At 39.6% G+C, this 23,943-nt stretch overlaps 1 protein-coding gene across 3 annotated transcripts in view; it reads right to left on the bottom strand.

Annotated features, from left to right (window-relative positions):
* lingo1a (leucine rich repeat and Ig domain containing 1a) overlaps positions 1-23,943 on the bottom strand; it is a 120,739-nt gene that overhangs the window by 10,147 nt on the left and 86,649 nt on the right. Inside the window, exon 1 of one of the 3 annotated variants that reach the window (XM_040026294.1) lies at positions 15,776-16,975. The exons of the other annotated variants lie outside the window; for them this stretch is intronic. The gene's annotated coding sequence lies outside the window, so the exon portion shown is untranslated. Of the gene's footprint in view, positions 1-15,775; positions 16,976-23,943 lie in introns of those variants that run through there. 3 annotated transcript variants of the gene reach the window in all.

Below are 23,943 nucleotides of genomic sequence, written 5' to 3' on the forward strand. Positions count from 1 at the left end.
CGGGGCGACCGTGGCGCTGGGGGTTGGGAAGCACATCTGTTGGCCAGAGGGGCCGATGGCGCGATATGGCAGCCTTGCTTCTGTCAGTCTGCCCCAGGGCAGCTGTGGCTACAACTGTAGCTTGCCTCCACCAGTGTGTGAATGTGAGAGTGAATGAATAATGGAATTGTAAAGCGCTTTGGGTACCTTGAAAAGCGCTATATAAATCCATTATTATTATTTATTTTATTTGACCTCCAAACACTGAGCGTAGAATGAAACACAATAAATAACAACTTGGGTTGTGTGTTTGTGTGTGTGTTTAACTTTTCAAATGGTTAGCCAATTAGACAAATGTACAGCAAAGATGTGGCAACCACTTAACATAGCCTTTATCACTTTGTTAGCTAATGTTGTGGACCCCATTTTGAGTCTTGATTTCTTTTGCTGACAGAGACTCTAGGGCTCGAAGCAACTAAGTCAGGGTCGCACACATCTACACGTGGGCTCTTCTCCCAGCAACACAGGAGAAGCCAACACCCCGAGCTCCAGAAGCCAAACTGAAAACAATGTAGACATTGCAATAAAAGTAGAAGAAGCACTAACTGCTGAAGGTCACAAGGCTTTAGGTTTCATACAGAATACTGATTTCAGATGAGTGTTTTAGTGTTGGAGCTGAACCTGGCCTGTTCTACTTTGTGTAGTTTGGAAGACTGAGAGCAAGTCTGCACTAACAAGGCCCCGTGAGGTACTTGAGAAAGTCTGTTTGAAGCAATGGGCCAGAACCATTTTTTTTCCCCACAGTCAGCAGAACTTGATATATCGCTGTATACAATTTTTGGATAAACACTATTTGTTTCAATTGGGGTAAAGACTTTACAAACTTAAATCTGATGCTCATAAATAAGTCAATCAATTGTTTTATCGATTATGGATACATGATTAATACACGAGTAACCATGTGGTTCATTACATCATGTTAAAATAAACTGACTAACAATGAAGGCAACGACAGCAATAAAATAATAATGATAATCAGCAGAAATAGTATTAGTACAGTGAGAGTATAGCTCAAGCTAGCGGTACCAATGTAAATGCACATGTAGGAAGTTTAACCTAGTGCCCAAAATGGAATAGGAGGCAGGAAATTGAGCTAGATAAGAAGAAGAAAAAGAACATAAAAGGAAAAAAAAGAAAATGGATGAGTTATTGTTGTTATTATTGAAATTTTAGCTCATATGTGAGGGCAAATAATAACCACTGAATGTAGCATGCTATTAGCAGACAAACTGAATTTGTATTAAAGTTTTTCTTGATCAACTTTTGCATTGGTTCAGTAAACAAAATAGTGCTCAAGGCAATTAAGTTTCACGGATAATATCCCAAAAGGCCTTCTGTTTGATTTGCTGAATGAAAAACATGCTGTGAGTTTTTGCAAAATAGGGTAAGCATGCACTGAGTAATATGAGCTCAAACTGACCAATTGAGATAACCTGTAGTTTAGGTGCACTTTGTCTGTTATGGACTAATTTGCTCTTGTTATCCAGAAACAAAGAAACTGTTTCCTTGGCTACTGATGAGCAAAAAACACTGAAATCTCACCAATATTCTTGTAATGAATTTGCAGGATGATGTGCAAAAAACAAATGAGCTTAGGCGAATAAACAGGTCTCCCAATGCTCATCAGACGCCATGAAAACATTTGGTTATGTAATCATCCATCCATCCAATTTTCATTGAAAATAAACTTCAAATCCTGAATATTCTTTCTTTAGAGTTCGTCATTTGTTTGTTGTTATTATGCACAAAGTTTTATTTATGAATATTAATGTTTCGTTACAGTGCTTTCATCTAAAGGTTTGAGATGTAAAAGGTAAAGTTTTCAAAAATAAAGCTGTAAAAAGTATATATAATTTTTTATATATACTTTTTAGATATACACCAGTTGATCGATAACGGCAAGCTGAAGGACATTTAGAATTGGAAACAAACAAAATCCCTGTCAGCTCAATCACATATCCTGCCAGAACATCCAAACCTATTTGAATAATCCACATTTTTGCTCTGAATTAATCATTCTTGAGTGATGGGTTAATATTATGCTGCTGAATCAAGCCCTTACCTCTTCTATGGCGCATAAGCATTTGCCAAGACATAGTGTATGATTTAATTTGAGAATGACAGTACTTATGCAAATCAAAACTGTCCTCAAGTAGTGCTATGGGGGAGAATCGTTATTTAGAAGGTGAAGATGTTAAAATTGTAAAATTCAACATAAGGACCCTACTGAATAGCTTCCGAAATTTATTCAAGGTTAGAGGGAGGGTAAATGAACGATTTGCGAGGGGGATGAACATATTGCTCTTCTCACTAAATTTGTGAGTGAATAATTTTTTCCCTCAGATGAAGTGAGCAGATTTGGCAGTTACCCTCAGAGTGTGTTGCGGGTGGGGGTAATCTGTTTGTTGGTGAGCTCCTTTGCAGGCTTATGGAACAACTAGTATATCAACTTCCCCAAATATGTAGCCTTAATAGCCTCGAATAGACTGAAAACTGCACTGGTTCTTCAATTAAAGAAGTCAACATGGAAACATGCCTTCATCTCGTAATGAATAATTAAGGCCATATTTTATCAGCTGCTAGGAAGTATGACGGGCACAGTGTGGAGAGGCTCTCGGCTATATTGACTTTAATTGTGACTGGCATCTGAAGGCTTTCTTCCCAGTGTGGCGAAGAAAATGTCCCTTTTGCTTAGCTGTGCCTGCAGCTCACAATAACGGCTTTTAAAGGGAAACGAGCTGTAATTAGTGGATAGAGAGTTGACCCTCATGCATAAAATCCCCAACTAATGCACCGGGATCAGACTTTAGAGGGTACTGTTGTTGCACAATGTAGTAGGGAATGGCCTATATTAGTGAAGCTCCAACCACACAGGAGTTGTTTACAAAACCCATTATTGTGTGTCAGGACTTTTGTTTTTACAACTTGCAGTCACCAGGAAATATATGTCAAGTTGAGATGAACTTAGCAGTATTAAAAAAGATTATGATATTGCCAACACAATTTGCACAGTGTGCTTAATCAGACTTGCTGTGTAATAGAGGGTTGGGTAGGAAAGAAGACGCCATAAATCTTTGTAACTGCTTGACGTGAGTTGAGATGACAGAAGATTTTAATCAATAAAGCATACATTAGTGTTTGCTGATGGATTACAATTGCTTAATATAAATACTCAAATATGTTCAAAGTACTTCATCCATGTCTAATTTCCAAAACTGCCTTAATTTTCTGTTCTCACAGTCTCAGTGTAGCTCCAACTATTTCCAGCAGGGATTAGAGTGGGGGCAAAAAAGCACCTTACTTTGAGATAGTTCTCAATGCCTAAGATTTCTTTTTATGTTTTGGCAAGGTGGAGCTTACTGATGATCTCTTTGGTTCTCCAATATCTTTATCGTGTCATTGTTAAATATCCAAAATAATATATAATCTTATCAACTTTCATCTATAATGAAATGTAGGAAAAGTATATCGAAAGTCTTTGTATTTTCTATCTCAAATACTACAGGGGTATCTCATCTCTAAATTACAAAATACCATCATAAAGGTGACCTTTAAAATCCATATTTTAATAAAATCTTTCCATAAGTGCTAGTACAGTGGTAGAAGTCAAAATCAGAAGCTTTTTCCAGAAAATCTAATCTTTTTAAAGCGGTTGCAATATCTCCCTCTGGAAATTTCCAAGCGTCTACAAGAATATATCATTGAAATGGTGTTGAAAAACCGACATAATCCTATACTTGTATCTTCAACTTGGGAGCAGCACCTGCACAAAGACACAAAATTGAGAAGTGCATGATACAACTAGATGAAACAACACGTGGATTTGGAATGTACCGCTGTTGGCCATGGCAGTGGTGGATATAATGGGGCTTTAAAGTCTCATGGTTTTTTTCTATAATTTGTATTTATTCTAACTAAAAAAGGAAATATTATTGAATTCCTGCTACTATAGCAACCGCTATTCAATAACGTATAACTCCAGCAATAAACAGACAAAAGCAATAATCACAGAATCTGTCACCCACGGCTTCCATCTAGTTCCAGTATTTACATTTCACATTCGCCATCATATTTATGATATGATTCAACGAAAATAGGTAATAAGCTGTTTCCCCGTCCTCAACCCTGGCTCAGGTTTTTTTTTTCATTTTTGAAATGGCTTAGTTCTTTTAGATCTTCATTTCTGTATAGCATCATGAAGAAGAGGATTTCATTGACTTGAGACCTAGTGTGTTCATTTGCAAAGTCCTAAAGTACAAGATTGTAGATACAATTTGACCTTGAATGAAAACACTAAAAAATAAAACAAACAAAAAGAAACAGATTTTTTTTTTACTTTTACACAATTCTTGATTAATGGCTGTCAAATGCACCAACTGCCTGTGCAAAATAACTTCATTTTCCTCATTTGGGATTTGTTTCCTATAATGGCAAGGGCTCAGACAAAACACTGACTCACAAGCGCTTTATCAAAAAACAGAAGTACGGTATAAGAACTGTGACAGTCAGTTATTTCAATGCTCTCATGCAGACTGTGTTTATGCGGCATGACAAAAATGGTATTTTTTCACCTTTTCCACAGCAGTATGGGAAAAGTCAAATGGTAGATTTAACCTCCCAAAATAGTGACAGATCTGCACAGTGGAGTTTCCCTATTAACAGTTTCTTTATATGGAAGGGAATTCTGGCATTTGTTTTAATGAGTGTTGATGCAGACTTTCTTCTGGTCATTTTCAGTACTAAACTTTAATGAGCAGGAACTCAGAGCAACAACGTATTTGATATTCATTAAGTACTGTTTTTGCACTGGAAACCAGTGACTCTGGATCAGTGCTTTGAATAAAACAAACCATTTGATTCTCTATGCAGACAAAGCAAACTCTAGATGGCTGTAAATTAACTGTCAAAAGGCTACAGCTGATTAGACCAACAACGCAGCTTTCTCCTGATAAATACGCCTGATATCTTATACACTGCCCTGAAAACACCTTTATTCTTACAATTTTACCATAAAATAAACCATAAAATCTTAAGCTCCATTTTATTATTCCTTTGTTACATTGCTATTAATCTGATCCCTTCACCACAGATGGGACGGATGCTAACATATACTTGTTAAGGTAGAGCTTTCTATCCTGATAACCCATACTCTGTGGAGCAAAGGCAAAAAAAGGAAAAACATCAACAGTGAGAAAGACACACAATGGGGAGTTTATTTGCTATTTCTAGCACCATGAAAAAGAACCTATGCCCTTGTTCACATAAGATAAATGATTTAGCCTACTGTAATTAGTGACCATGAATGGATGGCTATCAATTGAACAGCTAAAATGGTATTAGATCATTTATCTATTTTTATACGTGCAAAATGATTCACCAGTCGTTCAGTCTTCAGTCTTTTACCAGCAAACGCACACAATGAACTAGCCTCTCCTTAAAATAACAAAAGAAAAACCACACAGTTTCATTTATCTCTAATTTAAAATCTATGCAACACTTCATTCTATTTTCCTCTTGTTTTGAGATGATGGCTCAACGCACATTCATTTTAAAGAACGCAGAGGTGGATGGGCTTGTTTGTATCAGTTGACATGAAACTACACATGAACTTTAAAGCTAGTAGTAGCAATTCACTGCATTATTTGGGAAAAGAAACTCTATTTAGATGGCCACAGCTACAATGTTGGTCTGTTTTCTCTCTAGCCACAATCCACGAAGAATTGAACAGGTCTAGTCATCCCCACAGTGGCTTCAGAGCAGAGATAGGGGAGCTTAATCCATGTCCTCTGAGAGATTGCCCAGAAAGATGAAGCCTTAATTAGCCAGATAAAACCTCACATAATGACGCTATTGATATAGACTGAGAAATGAGGTCTAAGCTGAAACCCCCTCCCCCAAATAAAACAAAGACTATTGCGCATAAGATGGTTGAGATGGGCTGGGAAGACACTTCGTAAAGTGACTGCGGTGGATGGAAAAAGGGGGCAGATCGCTCTCACTCTCAACTCCAGCAGGGGAGCATTGTCTCATCTCTCTGAACAATCCACCTGCTCCAAATTCTCTCATAAGAAGCTTAGAGAAAAATGCTGACCTTCATATAAACAAAGATTATGTGGAGGAAAACAACAACAGTTTTGGAGTACTTAAGCAATAGCACTCTGGGGAGGTTCAAGCAATTAAAGGCAAAATTACTCATCTGAGCTGTCCTTGTATCCTCCCATTCCATATCTTTGCTTTTGTGTAGTAAGACGAGGTCATAGAGATAGTGAAAAGAAAGAGAATCACATCTCTATAGTTCTGCTAATCCTAGGGGTACTAGAGGGAACAAAATCTTACTTTCAGAAAGACAATCTAGGTATTTCACATGCTATACATGGATCAATGACAAGGTGACCCAGTACAGTAATAGCAGATGGCTTTAAGGTTGGCAAAGACACTGCAAACCTCTTCAATGCTTGTTCTTCGAAGAAGTTACAGACATTAGCACCAGATTCCTTTCGTTTTCTTATTCTTAAATAATAACTCCTACAACTGACTTAAATTTGTAGAATTTCATGTACACTATACATAGATTAATATATCTTAACACTAAGAAAAGAAAGCCTCATTATATTTGAGTGCAACTGATATCAAAGCACATCCAGCCTCAATCTGCAGAGTTAGGAGGTGAGATCCCTTCTGCCACTCATGCCTTAATTAATGAGAATGGCTGTCTGTTTCCTTTGTTTCCCTGCAAAGAGCAGTGCCTATGTTGAAGCACGCTGACAGGCAGACGCTTGTGGACACACGTTTTAGAATTTCATCTTTGTACTCTTGTCATGTTATTCTTGTCGTGATGTAACTTGTATGCCATTTACAGAGGACATGTAAATCAGCATTGCTGAAATGAAGCTAACTGTGCTGTAAAATCCTGTTTTTTGGTGTTTTTTTATTCACTTTACATGTTCAATCTGGATTGAGAAACACATTTTTATTTACAGAACCAGCTGAAGGGATCAGATAAGATGAGCCATTACTTAACCAATAAGCATTTTCCCGCTGTGGAAAAAAAAAATCCACAGCAGATTTTAATGACAAGTTAATTCGTTATTTGAAACGGAAACGGTCTCATAACCAGTTAACTGTACTGGACATTTCTCATATACATAATTTTACTTTTCACTGTATTTCCACTTATTATTAGTGTTAAAATGTGTTTGACAAAAACAAACTGTAGCAAGTTGTTACAATGCTGTTTTACAGGCAAAATAAATGATCAGTCATTCAAAAAGTTGATTCATCTATAACCAAATTAACTTTTAGTCATCTGATTAACTTGACAGAACCTCTGATGATGACTTTTTTGTCTGTCACAGGTAAAGGGAACACTAGCTTCTTTAATTTTTAGAGCCTGTTATAATTTATTTTATTTTTTTAACCTTCTGCCCACTTTTCAAGGTCTTTAAACCTACGTAACTTCATTACCGTTTGTGTTAGAGACAAAATTCAAGTGGGCTTGAATTCACATTTCTGCCCACCTTTTGCACCGTTTCCTAAGTCAGTTATGAGATGTGTGGGTTAAATTGTCTGGACCATCCTCTCACACCACATCAGTGCTCCTCAGACCTGATCTCTTTCCCCTCCTAATTCCCACAGGTTCCCAAACTACTTTGCACTTCTGTGGCAGCGCAACACACGCCGGCATCCAACAAGGTCAAATGCCATTTCATTTTCTCGTCTTTGATCGCTGCACGGCTCTTTCATCAGTCTCACCCTCCCCATCCACCCGCATGCTACCGTCACCATTTTGCCAGTTAAACTGACCTTTCTTCTCTCCCTCAGTTTTGAAGAATGGCAGAAACTGGAATTAAAATACATGCTGTAGATGTAAAATATTATCAAAACCATAAAGCTTGTGAGAGTGTCTTTATTTAAAGAAAATAATAATGATGTCTAGGGAAAAAAAATTAAAGATAAAACAAGTTCACCTTGAAAATCCTGGATTTCTCTCTTGTATCATTTTTAGACTTCCGGCATGTTTAGGCTTAAAGGACTAAATGGAAACAGCTGCTGAACTGTCTGTCACATCAGAATACGGTGTTAAAATGCCAAACTGCAACATTTATATGCGTTTTTCCTGCTAAAGATAGACTTTCAGTATCCTACATGTCAACTGACTTTGGGGCCTGATTGAAAAAGATTTAAACGTGAATGCAAAGTCTCAGAATTTCTACGAGATGCGAGACAGCACCGTGCAGGAGTCTAACTGTAGGTGGGATTATTACTGCCTCTTCGTGTCTAGCAAAACAACATCTCTTCATGCCACTCAGTCTGGTCGATAACCTGAAATCTGACCTCTTGTTTCCTCCCTGCACTTTCCCTCTCCTCCTTCAACAATATTAGCAGTTCGTTGTTACATTGTTCGGTTATTCTCTCTCTCTCTCGCTCTCTGTTAACAGCCAGAGGGTAAAAGAAAGTCGTAGTGAGGAAGGGAAACGGAGAGACAAACCAGACTGAGAGAGCTTTTAGGGAAGTTAAACTGAAAGAGTAAGATGGAGGTAGAGCACCAAAGAGATGAACGAGGGGAGCTTTTAGGGAACTAAAAGCTGCTCCCCCTTATACCTCAAAGCAAGGCCCCTGTTTTCTTGAATCACATGATGAATGGGAACAGACTGTCAATGGATAAAAAGCAGCTACACTGATCTCACGAAAGGGAGGGATAATGGACTTGAAGCACATTAAAATACTTGAATTATCTTGAGTCACTTTAATCCATGTGTCATGGAGGATAGCCTCTCTATACTTTGGCACTAAGGTGTCACTTTCTTAATGAATCCTAATGGGATTAGTGGCTTTTAATGGCGATTTTAACTTGTCAAGGCCCATCAAATACAAAGAAAAACAATGCAAAATCAGAAACACCTTATTCAGAGCTCACTATCTCAATGTAAAGTAGCTTTGAAAAATATGGCAACATTTTCCAACCAGCCAGTTCAACAACCAGTTAACCAGAACTAACCTATTAGATTGTATTGTATCTACTCTATTTCCATGTCAAAATGCACAATACCGACAGTTTAGAGGCTTCAATTATCAGATAAAGGGAAAACCTTTACTACACAATATTGTTGGTAAAAAGATAACAGCGCATGGCTCTTTCTTAGCACAAGCTCTGGCATAGTTTATGAACTCATACACATGTATTTAGAGGTTAGCCTCTGTCATACAATACCAGGGTCTGCATGGCACTACATCTGTCAGTCAAACCTGGTGAATCAGTGTTTGAGTACAACTCTCAACACTTCACAACAAAAAGGAAGGAGGCACCACCACCACATGTTGCTATACTGCAATTATGCTTTGAGTTAAATCCACAGTTTTGCAGCTAAAAACTACACACAAAAAAATCCTTAAAAACATCCTTAAAAAACCAACAATGAACTCTGCCAATCACTGATCACCATTTGCCCAACCATAATGTAAAAGAAGATCTGTATTGTTGTTTAAATGAGCTCAGCACTAGCCAAAATATTCTTTTTTTGAAGACGTGACTTTTACGCTACTACATCAATTTGAAATCACAGGAGACATGTAGCAGGTTGGGTGCAAATGACAACTCCGTTTCTAAGTACTTCCTCAGTCAGCCTACTAGACAGAGGGAAGAGAGTTGAGAGTACTAGCACTGCACCTAAACACCGGACTCTGTGAACTCTGAATCTCAATGGGCTATTTTAACAGCCATTACATCAGGGAGGTGGGGCACAAACACAAATCTTGTTCCCACTTATGAAAAATATCATATGCTCCATTCAAGTGAGGCTGTGAAAGTGGAGCTGCTGTTGTATCACAATTGTGTTTCAAATTGCCACCAAATAGCACTGTTTGAATTGCTGCTTTGAATAGAAAGATGCAACATATTGTAATTTTGCCTCACAATAGTAATCATCAGCGCTGCTACACCATTTATTCAAACTCCAGCCATGAATGCATGTGACATTATCAAATGGGTCAATAATATCCATTGTCTACAACTGGAAAAGAAGGAAAGACGGCTTAAACGACGGATAGGGAATTTACATGTCAAAAACATCACATTTTCGATGATCCCGGTTCAGTGTGTTTTGTGGCCTGCTGATACACCTAAAATGTAACCATTATTCTCTATAAAAGTATATATAGTGCGCAGCGTAGCTATACACTAGATCACCTGTTTGCCATATGACTGTAAGCTGTAAATAAGTGAAACTATGGAGTACGTTTTCAATGGCTGAGGCTACCTTGACTGACTTCTGATCGGGTGTTTTCACCCCAAAGTCCCATCCAAAGCTGTCAGTCTTAGGCCATCAGCTCACTCAGTCAACATAATTTAGAGCCCACTAACAGTTTAGGAGAGTGGCATTTACACGCAGTCGTCCAAGAGGTGAGTGTTTAAGGCTTCCTGGCAACAGAGTTTCATTACTCTTTCATCATTCATGACTCCACTCCACAGGGTTGGTAAAAATCCTTAGCAAATACAAACCTTTGACCAATAGCTTCATCTGGCATCAATAAAGGCTAAATTGTTATTGAAATCCAAATTTTTAATAAAAGTTGATGGTAGGCATGCAATCAATTTTGACTGCTTGTTGCCATTCAAAATCCCACCTCTTTGTGAAGACCTTGATCTCGCACACAAGCACAAAATGGTTCTCTGAAAGCCCCTTCGGAGAATTTCCCTAAAGCCATTTTTCACACTGCTGTGAAGTAGATCAGAATTAGCTGCACTTGTCTGATTTTTTTTTTTTCAAACGCGAATTCTTTAAATGTTAATGAACCCCACAGGCTAATGTAAATGCATGACATTTACACATGCCTCTGACATGCCTCTAACAAGACTGTACACTACAATGACATTTTACTTAAGGAGTAAGCAGTGGGCAGAAATCTAAAACAGCCTGAATTTGATAGGTATCTGCCCCCCTCCATTCTAAACCTCTCCCACCTGACTAACACGGGCACAAACATGTGCTTCATGCACTCTGGAAATAAGTAAATCCTGACTTCAGACTTCAAAAAAAATTAAAACCCCAGTCTTTTCAGATACTTTGCTTTTATGCTACTTTACTGTATGTAGAACTGCACAAACCACACCCCTGTATTCCCTCTCGGGTCACTTGAACAAAATGCAATATCCAATTTTTTGGGGGTGTTTTTTCTCAGACGACAAAAATATGTTGCTTATCCGAGTTTTAAAGCATCCATTGGCTGCTTATTTGCATTAATTTTCTCTTTAGTTTCCTGCTTTTGATTGCAATGAGCCATGAAAGATATGTCATGCAGTTAAATATTAACGTAAAAGCCAAGTCACAGCAGGATGTGAATATTGTCTGTTAAAATTCACACATCAAGACTTGAAACCCGTGCATTTCTGCATATTAAGTGTATGGTAGTTGCAGCTTTGTGACAGGTATCTGTGATGTGACAAATAAATCGTTTCCATTTTGGTGTAAATTCTGGATTAGTGTGCACAATAATCACGTTAATGTTTCTACCATCGCAGGATTAAGGGCAATGCAATTAGAATTACAAATGTGAAATCAGATGCGACACAGTGAAAGCCATTTTCACTAAAATGGTAAATGGCCTGTATTTGTATAGCGCTTTACTAGTCCCTAAGGACCCCAAAGCGCTTTACACAACCAGTCATCCACCCATTCACACACTGGTGATGGCAAGGGCAAGCTACGTTGTAGCTACAGCCACCCTGGGGCGCACTGACAGAGGCGCGGCTGCCGGACAGTGGCACCACCGGGCCCTCCGACCACCTCCAGTAAGCAACGGGTGAAGTGTCTTGTCCAAGGACACAATGACCGAGACTGGCCAAGCCTGGACTCAAACCGGCAACCTTCCGATTACAAGGCAAACTCCCAACTCTTGAGCCACGATCGCTATGCTGCCCTCACCACACCTGACCATGTGAAGCTAGACAGCTAGCGATCAAAATAGACGAGATCTTCCACACAAGGCTTGCTTTTCTTGCTTTTAATGAAGATCCTTTAAAGCCTTATCTCTCTCAAGGCTTCTCCTTGCTATTTCTTATTTGTAACTGAAATATACAGAAAGTAAAAATAAATTGCTAGCTAATACACATCTTAATGACAAACTTAAAGATTAGCCTAGCTTAACACGTGCGTTACATTAGCATCGCAGTTCACTCCAGGTAAACACATATAAAAGTTGTTTCTGAACACATTAATTCTCACAAAGACGAACGTTTCCCAAGGTACAAGCGTGTACATGAACTCGTTCACTCTTTTAATACTGCCGAAGCACTTTTCACGGTATTAACGGAGAAAACACGTCAAAGATATGCGAATGATCAGAGCGCTCCCTCGCTCCCGTTTCCGCACATACAATACAAAGATCGCTTGTGATAACGATGTCTCACTCTGAGCAAATTTCGAACCCATACATTTTAACTGTTTTTAGCATGAATCACTTAGAATATTTCTTAACTTTGAACTTATTTATCACTTTGCTTATGTAACTTAATCAGACTATGCACTAACTACTGACCTTTGACCAAAAGGCATAACAATCGCTCTATCGTGGTAAAGTTGAGGGCACAGCAAGGGCCACATATTCTCAAATATCTTTAAACAGCGAATCATTTACAGTAAGAATTGTAGAAATTCAGAATAAATTAACAGATATTCTAAAGAACGTTTTTTACAGTAACGTAACACATTAAACATGTGCTTCTTTATCTTTTTCGAGTTTTTTAACAAACCCTGACACTGCAACACCACAAGACCAGTAAATATATAATATGTGCACAACTGCAAAGAAACACAAACACAGAGTGTAACACATAAAAGTAGTTTAAATCTGCAATGAGACACAGCCCCTACATGGCAGCCAGGTGCTACATTATAAAAAAAATTACACTGCATTTCATAAGTTGCGTTTGACTTGGGCAGGTTAGCCTTATGGGAAAGAAAAGAAATAGATTGCTGTTGACACTGTTGAGGAGCTGTTTCCAGCACCTCTGCTATGCTGTCTGGGACACTTTCCCAATAGATGGAAATACTTACATGAAAGTGATTGCACTGCTGAAACTACAAAAGCGAGAATAAAAATGCTCATGAGTTTTTGACAGCACATATAGCTGTTCCTTCTCCTTACCCACTTCTAAAGATATCAGCCAAGGACAAAAGTGACATGTGAACAAGATGCTTCCTCCTCCCATCAAATAGCCACTATGATCCCCACCACAGATCTTTTATAACCACACCACCCAGCCTCGGGCAAAAAGTGGAACGACAGCCGGGGTCTTATAAAAACAACGTAATTGCAGTCTCATGTGAAAAGTCTCAGCGCTGCCATCCTAGCATTATGTGGGCACCATGGCCTCACAACTGGGAGCTAATAAACACCTTGTCAATGCAGTAGGTGTTAGCTTTACACCCAGGATGAGTGTCTCCAGGATACATGTTAACACATCATAAATCCACTCACTATTGGTCACTTAGTGTGTTGTGAGAAAGCAAGCCTGTGATCAGTCATCATACACTAACATCATGGTCCACACCATCACCACCCACTTTGTCTTGACTGCTTCTCTGTCCCAGTCTGCTGTCTATGATGAGGCTGATCTCTACCATGAATGAATAATGCTGCACACATATATCAGTCTGATCTCATTAGTTTATTGTTCCATTCTCTGTCTATATCTGGTTACATTTCAAGCATGGGCTACTAAGACATAACCATTCTTTACTGAAATATAATGGTGTTACGAGGATCAAGATTTTCCTGTGATATCTGATACTCTGTATTATACTGCCCGCTATGTAGAGATTTAGCTTATTGCAAACATTGATCAGCACGTTGTAATTCAATACTGCATGCCAACAGCAGCATGAATTTGTAGGCCAGAATGGAGAGGAGCGTTTTCTACATGTGTGTCGTAGCCTACTGTACTGTAGGGCAAAGAGGTTAATCCTACTGAAAAAATGTAGATAGTCAAGGTCAGCGGCTGCACATTTGTTTAATGAAGGCAGCCGGGGCGTCTGGACAAAGCGGATCACACACTTCAGGAGCCTCTTAACTGCTGCAAAGCAGCTATGATTGAGTCAGCAGTGTGCCAATCATCAATGAAAACAAAAAACAGTAAAACATGACAGAAATAGGGCTTTAAGCCTGGGGATAAAATTAACAACCACAGGGCAGGATTTAAAAAAAAAAACAAAAAACAGAAAAACACTTACTGTAATGGGGTCACTCTAAAGTCATTACTGAGTCCAAGAAGCAAACAAAGGTACCTTGATAGGGAGAGCACATCGGACCATCCAACCAAAGCCCCCCACTCACCCACACACATACAGGTGCCACACCCTTGTGGCTGTGTGATATCTCAGTGTACCCCCTATCTATCACGTTAGATTGTGCGCCCAGATAATGCCAGAGAAGCTGTGCTGCTGCTGTTGCTGCTGATGGAACGACTGGAGGCTGCTCCTGTTCGAGCTGGCTGTCCGCTCCTTCCGGCTATTTATAACCAATAGAGCTACAGCACTTTATGAATGTCTGCAGGCACAGCATCACAGAGTCTTCTGATGCTCTGCCTCAACAGCTTTTGTGAGAATTATATGCATATAACAGTACACACATTATAATAGGCTGTCCTGCACAATAAAGCGGGAAGACATTCAGGGGCCGCTGTCACATTCCCTAAAAATGCAGCCTCTAATAACAAACAACAGATGGAGTGTGGCACCATAAACGCACAAGTTTCATCTTGTGGACTGTTTCGTCGCAATTGGTGCTATATATAGATCCCACGTCTGTAGTCTAGTTGAAAACAAAGAGTCCCAAGTCGTTTCACAAAAAAGAAAAAAAGAAATGCACCACCACACCGCTGCAGAAGCCTGCTTGCTTTTTATACGCTGCCCATTTAACAGATAGCCATCTTTGCAGATGAATAAAATGGCATAGGAGGGAGGATCACGACTGCCTCACACTTCAACACAATGACAAATGTTATCTCAGCAGAGCCTATACGTGGTCAAATAAAGGCTAGATGAAGATAACATTTTGCAATTCACTCACCTCCCTACACACACACACACACAGACAGTCCATATTCTGCCTCTCTCTCACGAACACAAACACACACACACACACACACATTCGCGGGACAATTAAATTTGATTAATGCTTTAAGCTTTCGTCCTCTCCGACGAGCACACGCGCACGCAGAAATGAGCAGAAAAGCAGATTTAAAATGTGCACCGATAACAAAACTCTAAATGAATTTGGAATGTGTGTTTATTGGATGTTTTGATACCTGCAGAGGACGCGCCTAATCACACTCAAGTCCCCGTTTGCTTTTCTGTCCTGTCAACAAATTCTGTCCTTATCATTTGGGACTTGCAGGAATATATGTGTATATGTATATTGTTGATTTGACATCGGAAAGCGCTCCTTGGAGTTACAAATAAACCTCTCTTATGAACTGATGTCGCCACTAGCGCACTAGAATTCACATATTTGATGGATGTTTTCTTCAAAGTAGCCAGGGGGAGACCAGGGTTTGGCTGCATACTATCCACCTCTCTAAAATCTTGGCCTCACCCCACATTAAACCGCAGTGACATAAGCACGGAAACCAAAATGGATCTGCATTATTTTATTTATTTATTGATTGATTTATTTTAAAAACAGTTTTTCCTAAATGTATTTTATTTAATTTCACTGGCTTTATTAACCAAATACTCACCTGCTGTAGCCCTCACTGCTTCCAAGCATCCTTTCGCATTTCTTCCCGACGGCAACTCCCAGCCACCAACACTTAAACTGAGACGCACTATCTCAAGTCCATCTCCTTGATAGATAGCTTTAAAAGATGACAAGGGAGAACAGACACCAGGCAGCCGTTTCCTGCTGATTTCCAACGACTTTCTCCAAAACGGCACTGCTGCAGTTCTGAGACGATAGCAGTAGTTAAAACAGATAACCCAGACAAACGCGCACATACAGCGCGATCCTCCCTTGGTAATGGGGCTCCTTGTGAGCCCGAACTCGTCCGATGAGAATAAAGAAGGAATGCAAATGGCAGGTAGAGAACAACTCCCACGCACCGCTCCCGATCCAAGCGCACAGCTCCCTGATGCAGTCTCTCCACAGCACACTCTCGGTACTGTGTGACTGGCTGTCGTCAGTGGCACAGGCAATCCGATTGCTGGAGGGAGGGACGGAGATGATCAGCGGAACGCACTCTGCCCGGTGTCCTACTCAAGTGTGTGTGGTAAAGCTGTGTGTCTGCCTGGGCGTGTGTGCCGTGTTCTATCACGTCACATACGCAATTCGTCCATTTAGTGGTATATTCATTTAGACCCCACGCGTTTTGTTAACCTTCCTTATATGTCCAGATATGTCTTTCCAGATTTCAGCCTCTCCTCTGGCGCGCACAGAAACGTTGACGCACACGGGCACATGGGACATAAAGCAGCAATATATTCTGAGGGTAAACTGAACCTAATTTGTCCGCGACACCTCTGTAACGTGCAAATGCTTCACCGAAACGTCATGGAAAATACGGTTATATATAATCACATATGTGTCTGAGAAAGAAGTGGAAACCAAAAGGGAACGTGAGACGAGGAAGGAAGGGAGTCTATGAGAAAGTAGCAGTTCCCTTTTTAAAGGCCTGATGGCACTGTGGGCTTCGGGTACTGCAGTCAAACATACACAGGCATTCACAACACACTGCTTCTTCCATGAGGCAGTCTGTGCAGTATGCTCCCTAATACATACCTGATATTTTACCTCCTGTGATTTTTAAACGGAGTCTATGGACGATCACTCAGAGATGGTAGGTGATTTAAAACTGGAAAATAAAATTACAACTCCAATCAAAAAAAGGGTTGCTGTGTAAAAAACGCAGTGATTTCTTGTAATCACATTTTTCACAACAAAACATAGAAAAAATAGATATTTAAACTGAGACTTTTTACTGTGTCACTGAAAAATAGGTATTTATGAATTTGATGTCGCCACACGTTCTGAGTAAAAAAGTGGGACAGAGCAACAAAAGGCTGGAAAAGGAAGTGGTAGAAGGAAGGAAGAGCAACTTAGAGAGTTTCTCAGAAGTAAAGATGGGCAGAGGCTTATTAATCTGGAAAAAAAAAAAACCAACAAAAAAACTGCATCTACAAATAGCGCAGCCATTTCAGAATAACCTTCCTCATCATGAAATTGCTAAGACTCTGAATATTTCATCCTCTGCAGTAACACAATATCAAAAAAATCAGGAGAATCGCTGTGTGCAAAGGACAAGGCCAAAAAAAACCCAATACTGGACACTCATGGTTTTCAGACCCTCTGGTAGCACTGCATTAAATACAGGCATGATTCTGACATGGAAACCATTGCTTTGACTGGGGAACACTTCCAGAAGTCACTGTCTGTAAACACTGTCCAGGATCCAGGATAAGAAATCTATCATACAAAAAAAACATATGCTAACATGATCCAGAGCAACTTATGCTCCCTTTTAGATGATGTACTTTTCATGGACGGTCTTGCATTCAGTAAGACGTTGCTAAACCACATACTGCAGCTATTACAACTTCATGGCTTTAGCTGGTCTGCCTGCAGTCCAGGCTATTCACCAACTAAAAATATTTTGCACATGAAATGAAAGATATGAAAAGGAAACACACTGCTGAGCACCTAGAATCCTATATCAGAGAAGACTGGGACAACATTCCTCTCCCAAAACTCCAGCAGTTGGTCTCCTCAGTTCCCAGATGTTTAGAGTCTGTCATTACAAGAAGAGGGGATGCTACAGTAGTAAGCCCTGTCTCAACTTTTTTTTCTATTGCTGTCATGAAATTTAAAATGAGCTAAAAATTTTCACGAAATAACGAAATATCTCAGTTTAAACATTTGGTATGTTTCTATGTTCGACTGCAAAATCGGACCTATTCATCATAGATACAGTGGGGCAAAAAAGTATTTAGTCAGCCACCGATTGTGCAAGTTCCCCCACTTAAAATGATGACAGAGGTCAGTAATTTGCACCAGAGGTACACTTCAACTGTGAGAGACAGAATGTGAAAAAAAAATCCATGAATCCACATGGTAGGATTTGTAAAGAATTTATTCGTAAATCAGGGTGGAAAATAAGTATTTGGTCAATAACAAAAATACAACTCAATACTTTGTAACATAACCTTTATTGGCAATAACAGAGGTCAAACGTTTACTATAGGTCTTTACCAGGTTTGCACACACAGTAGCTGGTATTTTGGCCCATTCCTCCATGCAGATCTTCTCGAGAGCAGTGATGTTTTGGGGCTGTCGCTGAGCAATACGGACTTTCAACTCCCGCCACAGATTTTCTATGGGGTTGAGGTCTGGAGACTGCCTAGGCCACTCCAGGACTTTCAAATGCTTCTTACGGAGCCACTCCTTTGTTGCCCGGGCGGTGTGTTTTGGATCATTGTCATGTTGGAAGACCCAGCCTCGTTTCATCTTCAAAGTTCTCACTGATGGAAGGAGGTTTTGGCTCAAAATCTCATGATACATGGCCCCATTCATTCTGTCCTTAACACGGATCAGTCGTCCTGTCCCCTTGGCAGGAAAACAGCCCCATAGCATGATGTTTCCACCCCCATGCTTCACAGTAGGTATGGTGTTCTTGGGATGCAACTCAGTATTCTTCTTCCTCCAAAAATGACGAGTTGAGTTTATACCGAAAAGTTCTACTTTGGTTTCATCTGACCACATGACATTCTCCCAATCCTCTGCTGTATCATCCATGTGCTCTCTGGCAAACTTCAGACGGGCCTGGACATGCACTGGCTTCAGCAGCGGAACACGTCTGGCACTGCGGGATTTGATTCCCCGCCGTTGTAGTGTGTTACTGATGGTGACCTTTGTTACTTTGGTCCCAGCTCTCTGCAGGTCATTCACCAGGTCCCCCCGTGTGGTTCTGGGATCTTTGCTCACCGTTCTCATGATCATTTTGACCCCACGGGATGAGATCTTGCGTGGAGCCCCAGATCGAGGGAGATTATCAGTGGTCTTGTATGTCTTCCATTTTCTGATGATTGCTCCCACAGTTGATTTTTTCACACCAAGCTGCTTGCCTATTGTAGATTCACTCTTCCCAGTCTGGTGCAGGTCTACAATACTTTTCCTGGTGTCCTTCGAAAGCTCTTTGGTCTTGGCCATGGCGGAGTTTGGAGTCTGACTGTTTGAGGCTGTGGACAGGTGTCTTTTATACAGATGATGAGTTCAAACAGGTGCCATTCATACAGGTAACGAGTGGGGGACAGAAAAGCTTCTTACAGAAGACGTTACAGGTCTGTGAGAGCCAGAGATTTTCCTTGTTTGAGGTGACCAAATACTTATTTTCCACCCTGATTTACGTATACATTCTTTACAAATCCTACCATGTGAATTCATGGATTTTTTTTTCACATTCTGTCTCTCACAGTTGAAGTGTACCTCTGGTGCAAATTACTGACCTCTGTCATCATTTTAAGTGGGGGAACTTGCACAATCGGTGGCTGACTAAATACTTTTTTGCCCCACTGTATCTGTAAGTTTACATGGTGCTTGCACTGTCTGCCATGACATGTTCCATTTATGAATCCTTACTTTGCTGTTAGGTGTAACCCTTACCAATGACCCATTTTAAAAAAATTATATATATATCATTAAAAACTTTTATCAATGTCATAAACAATTAGGACCTTAACTCAGTGATTGGTGAAAACTTGCAAAGCACTGTGCCCATGAGTTAATGAATGGTCTTAAATGAAAACCAAAACAATGGATTTTACATTGTTTCAGGAAAAACAAACACATACTTACGTGCATATAATACAAACACAATTATGAGTGTTTAATTCATTTTCAGAAATAGAGTAACATTAATCTTGGCTAACCTCGAGTGGCCATAAAGTTGAACATTAGCATGTTTGTTAGCATGGCAAAAATAAATTGTTGAAATTTAGATTTTTCAGCAATTTTCTCAGTTTTCTAGTTTTTCTCAATTTTGTGCTCATGATGAAACTTATTCATGCGTTCAGTATAGAAGATCTGTAATCACCCATTTAGCCACTTCCTTGATGTCCACCTGCTAGTCTATTCTTTACTGCACTTCCCACGCTGTCAAAGTCAATGCCCACATCATTACTCAAGACCAATCATTCTCTTGCCCACCTTCAGTGAGCCAATCAGCTCCAACCCATGTGCTTTAAATCTCAGTGCTCCTCTGTCTTCCAGTCTGTCATTTGTACAGCCACCTCCTCCCCATCTCTGCCTCACCCTGCTCAATCAGAACCCATCCAAGTCCCCATCTTCACCAGCACCGGCGTCTATCACCGCTGGGATTCTGTTCTGCCATAATGAGTCTTGGCAAATAAATGAGACCAAATAGATTAATTAATTTCTGTATCACAGAAAATCATGTTCCATTCTTACAAACGATCTCTTGAACTACCTGTTATCTTTGAGTACTGGATGCTGGTGTTAAATGATTTGGTTGGTTTCGTATCACTGATGAACATACTAGGAAGGCACTAACTTATTTTTTTTGTGATTAGCTGAGGTGTAATTACAGTAAAAAATAGAATATTTTGTAACTGAAATATGATTTTGATGGTGTTTACGTCTGTGTACATTAACTGCAAAAGGTCTTTAAAGTAAGCTATAAAATGAAGTTATTCCTATGTTTTGAAGAGTTGTAGGACTTAGATTTTAACTTCGATTTCAAAAACTATAATGTACCCTATATTATCTGCTTACACCATGACAAAGTCACACAAAATATGTGTCCAGCAGTGTTGAAATCTGTCACTTTTGCATGCCTAAAGCAACTCTGCACAGGAACTTAAGCCATTCTGGCACCACAGCTACTTGTCAATGTCTTCAGCAGCAGATCACGCATGGCCAAGGTACCCTTGCAATGAGTAGAAGGAATTTTGTCAGTATTTTAGAGTTATTTCCACGCTGCCTGGCTATAAAACCATTCTGTTAGACAGGGGCTTTTTCTTTCCAGATCACTACCCTAGAACTGACAGTATATTTCCCTATAGATATAAAGTTAAAAATAAACAATTGTAATATGTTTTGTGTAGTGGTGCTTGACATGTTTCATCAATATATATTACTCATCAGCTGATCGATATGAGTAAAATAAAATTAATAAGTAAATGCACGATTATACACAGATTTGCAGTACTAGTCAAACATGCTCACTTTGTTATTAGATGAATAAAATTCAGAGAAAATTAGATTCCAAAAGGGACCATTTGACTGTGACATGATGCACCTCATAGGCGGGAGGAGAGAGGCGAAGTTCATAGACCTCATTCTTCTCTACTTCGTCTCCATCCTCTCTGCCCTGCTAAGAGCTGCAAACAACAACAGAGGTAACAATGGATACCTAGTGACGCCACAGGCTTTGAAAGGATCCCATCAATAATTAATTTGTTCAGCTGTGTTCCTCAACACTGGCACGCACGCTTGTCCTTAATCTTCTCTTATACTTGGTGTGAGGGGTTTCTGTCAGGTGGATAATCATGACTCTGCAAGATGAATGACTCTGTGATTAGATGATAAAATAACCATTTGCTTGTTATGCTACAATCGTTCTTGATAGGTGAATGGCTTTGTATAGCAAGTTTCAAGGTTGTCATTCTTGCTGGGTAACTATTGATAAGGCTGGCCCCCTAATGAATTCTGATACCGATACAGTCTTTGGCATCATTTTAAGAGTCACTATTGCAACAGAAATAAAGAAATCTATTTTTGAGAATGAATCATGAAATGTGTCTGCAAGCTAGAATAACTTTCACTCTGACTTAATTTATGTTGCCAAATTAAATTCTGGTGTTCAGAACTTTTTTTTCCTTCACAGTAGGAGACAAATGAAAACTTGGGATTGAAATCTTAACTGTTTTCAACATCAAGTGAAAACTGAATTCACCAGTTGCCGACAGCCTTTTATTTTTGTTGTTTTTGTTTGTTTTTCAGTCTTTGGTCCCTTTGGTATTTCTTTTTTCAAAAGGCAGATTGACTCTTATTATGAGTTGCAGCTAACCATTTAGCGTGTGATCATATATCCATTCAGCAACAACAGATAAATATACGCCAACAAGTAGTTGAATCTTTTCACTACTGCGCAATTGTCTGCTGGGAAACCTTCATGCATCTGGATGCTACAGACCAAGCACACCCACATGGTGATGGCATTCCCCAATGACAGTGGCCTCTCTTAGCTGGACATTGCCTCATTTCACAAGAGCTGTTCAAAAAAGACTCAAGGAACAGGACAAAGAGCCCATGGTATTGATCTAGACTCCAGACTCTCACTTTGTAACCCACAGGATCAAAATGATCCACTGCCAGCTTTCCTTGCCAGCCATGGGACGCCCATGGTGGTTTTTAAAGTTGTGGCTGATTTGTGTATTTACATGTGTATTCACCTGGTGGGCTGCCAAGGTACTGCAGGAATAATAATAAAAACTCAGGTTGAAATTACATCTTGGTACAGTTATATATTTATCTAAATATATTTGTTTATTTACTGTTGGCTGTGCGACAGACTGGCCATCTGTCCAGGGTGTATCCCACCTCCTGCCCTATGGTAGCTGGGATAGACTCCAGCTTCCCTCGACCCAGAGACTGGGATAAACGGAAGAGACTGTAAGGGTTGGTTTGTGAATTAAAACTGATAATAGGAGGTTAGTTTGTTATATTACTCATGGTCCTCATTTACTGCAGTGGCAGGTCAACTTAATATCAGAGCAAAACGTGCAATAGACATGTTGGTCCGCTGTGTCCATTTCACGCTTTGCCTCTCTAAAATCTGAAATGGAGATGCGTGAAGAAGTTGCGTTACCAGCAGGGGGAGATAATATATTTTAAGACACGAAGTCGGTGGTGAGCAAAAAACGTACTAAGGATATTTCCAGATCCTTAATCGTCAGAATCGATTAAGCTAGGGGGCTAATATACGTGTAAATGTGTCAGTAATGTCTGCTAAATGCTTTCCTGTGATTATTTTCATGTAAAATAGCTCCCTTTGCTGCAATGTTTTGGAGACCAAAGCGTGAAATTGACACGGTGGACCGACGTTTCTGTTGTTACACACTTTGTCATGATATTGGGTTGGCAGGTGGGTCACACATTGGCCTCAACGCTTGACTGGGTAGTATTAGCAATTGATCATGTTTTTAAAAAATGAAATTTTCGAGGAAATGCAATGCTTTATTTTGTATTTTGATTCGAGTGAAGATGTGATATTGGGTGGGTCCCAAGGGAATTTTCTGGTTTTTAAATGTGCTGCAGCACTCTTGACTTTGGGAACAAGCTGGGTTTATTTATTCATACAACAGCAGTCTCACAAAGTGGCTTTATTTTATAGCACATTAGTATATGATACGCCCATGAAATACAAAAATAGTTAGAAAGATGGAGTTTTTATTTTTTAAAGATCTTTAGGAGTATTGCTTATTTTCCTTTGTGTTACAAATCTGCATTTGCTGGTTGTTTTCTATTTTTAAAACTTTACAACCGTGTAAAAAATACTTGGGTATAGCAGGAATCTGTGGTTTGGGCAGAAACCCTTTGCACATTTGCTGTGTGCCACAAAATGCAGCAGCCAGAAACTCTTTGGGGGGGATATGTTAGGCAAGCATTGGTCCTGGCTGGGACCAAATTTGACATCTCATAACACTTACTTGCTCCAAAGTAATATCGATTTCTTTTCCAGAAAAGAAACAACAACAATATAAAGCTAAAGAAAAACAGAACCCAGACACAGCACAGCAAAACTCAACAGCAAGAAAATCCTCTTGAAACAAAGTAAACAGGACTTACAAACCTATAAACTTTCCTTTTCTGTTTTCCGTCAAACTTTGTTGGCTG

This window comes from Simochromis diagramma, unplaced genomic scaffold (assembly GCF_900408965.1).
Source record: "Simochromis diagramma unplaced genomic scaffold, fSimDia1.1 OVJJ01000293.1, whole genome shotgun sequence".
NCBI classification, from domain to species: Eukaryota; Metazoa; Chordata; class Actinopteri; order Cichliformes; family Cichlidae; genus Simochromis; species Simochromis diagramma.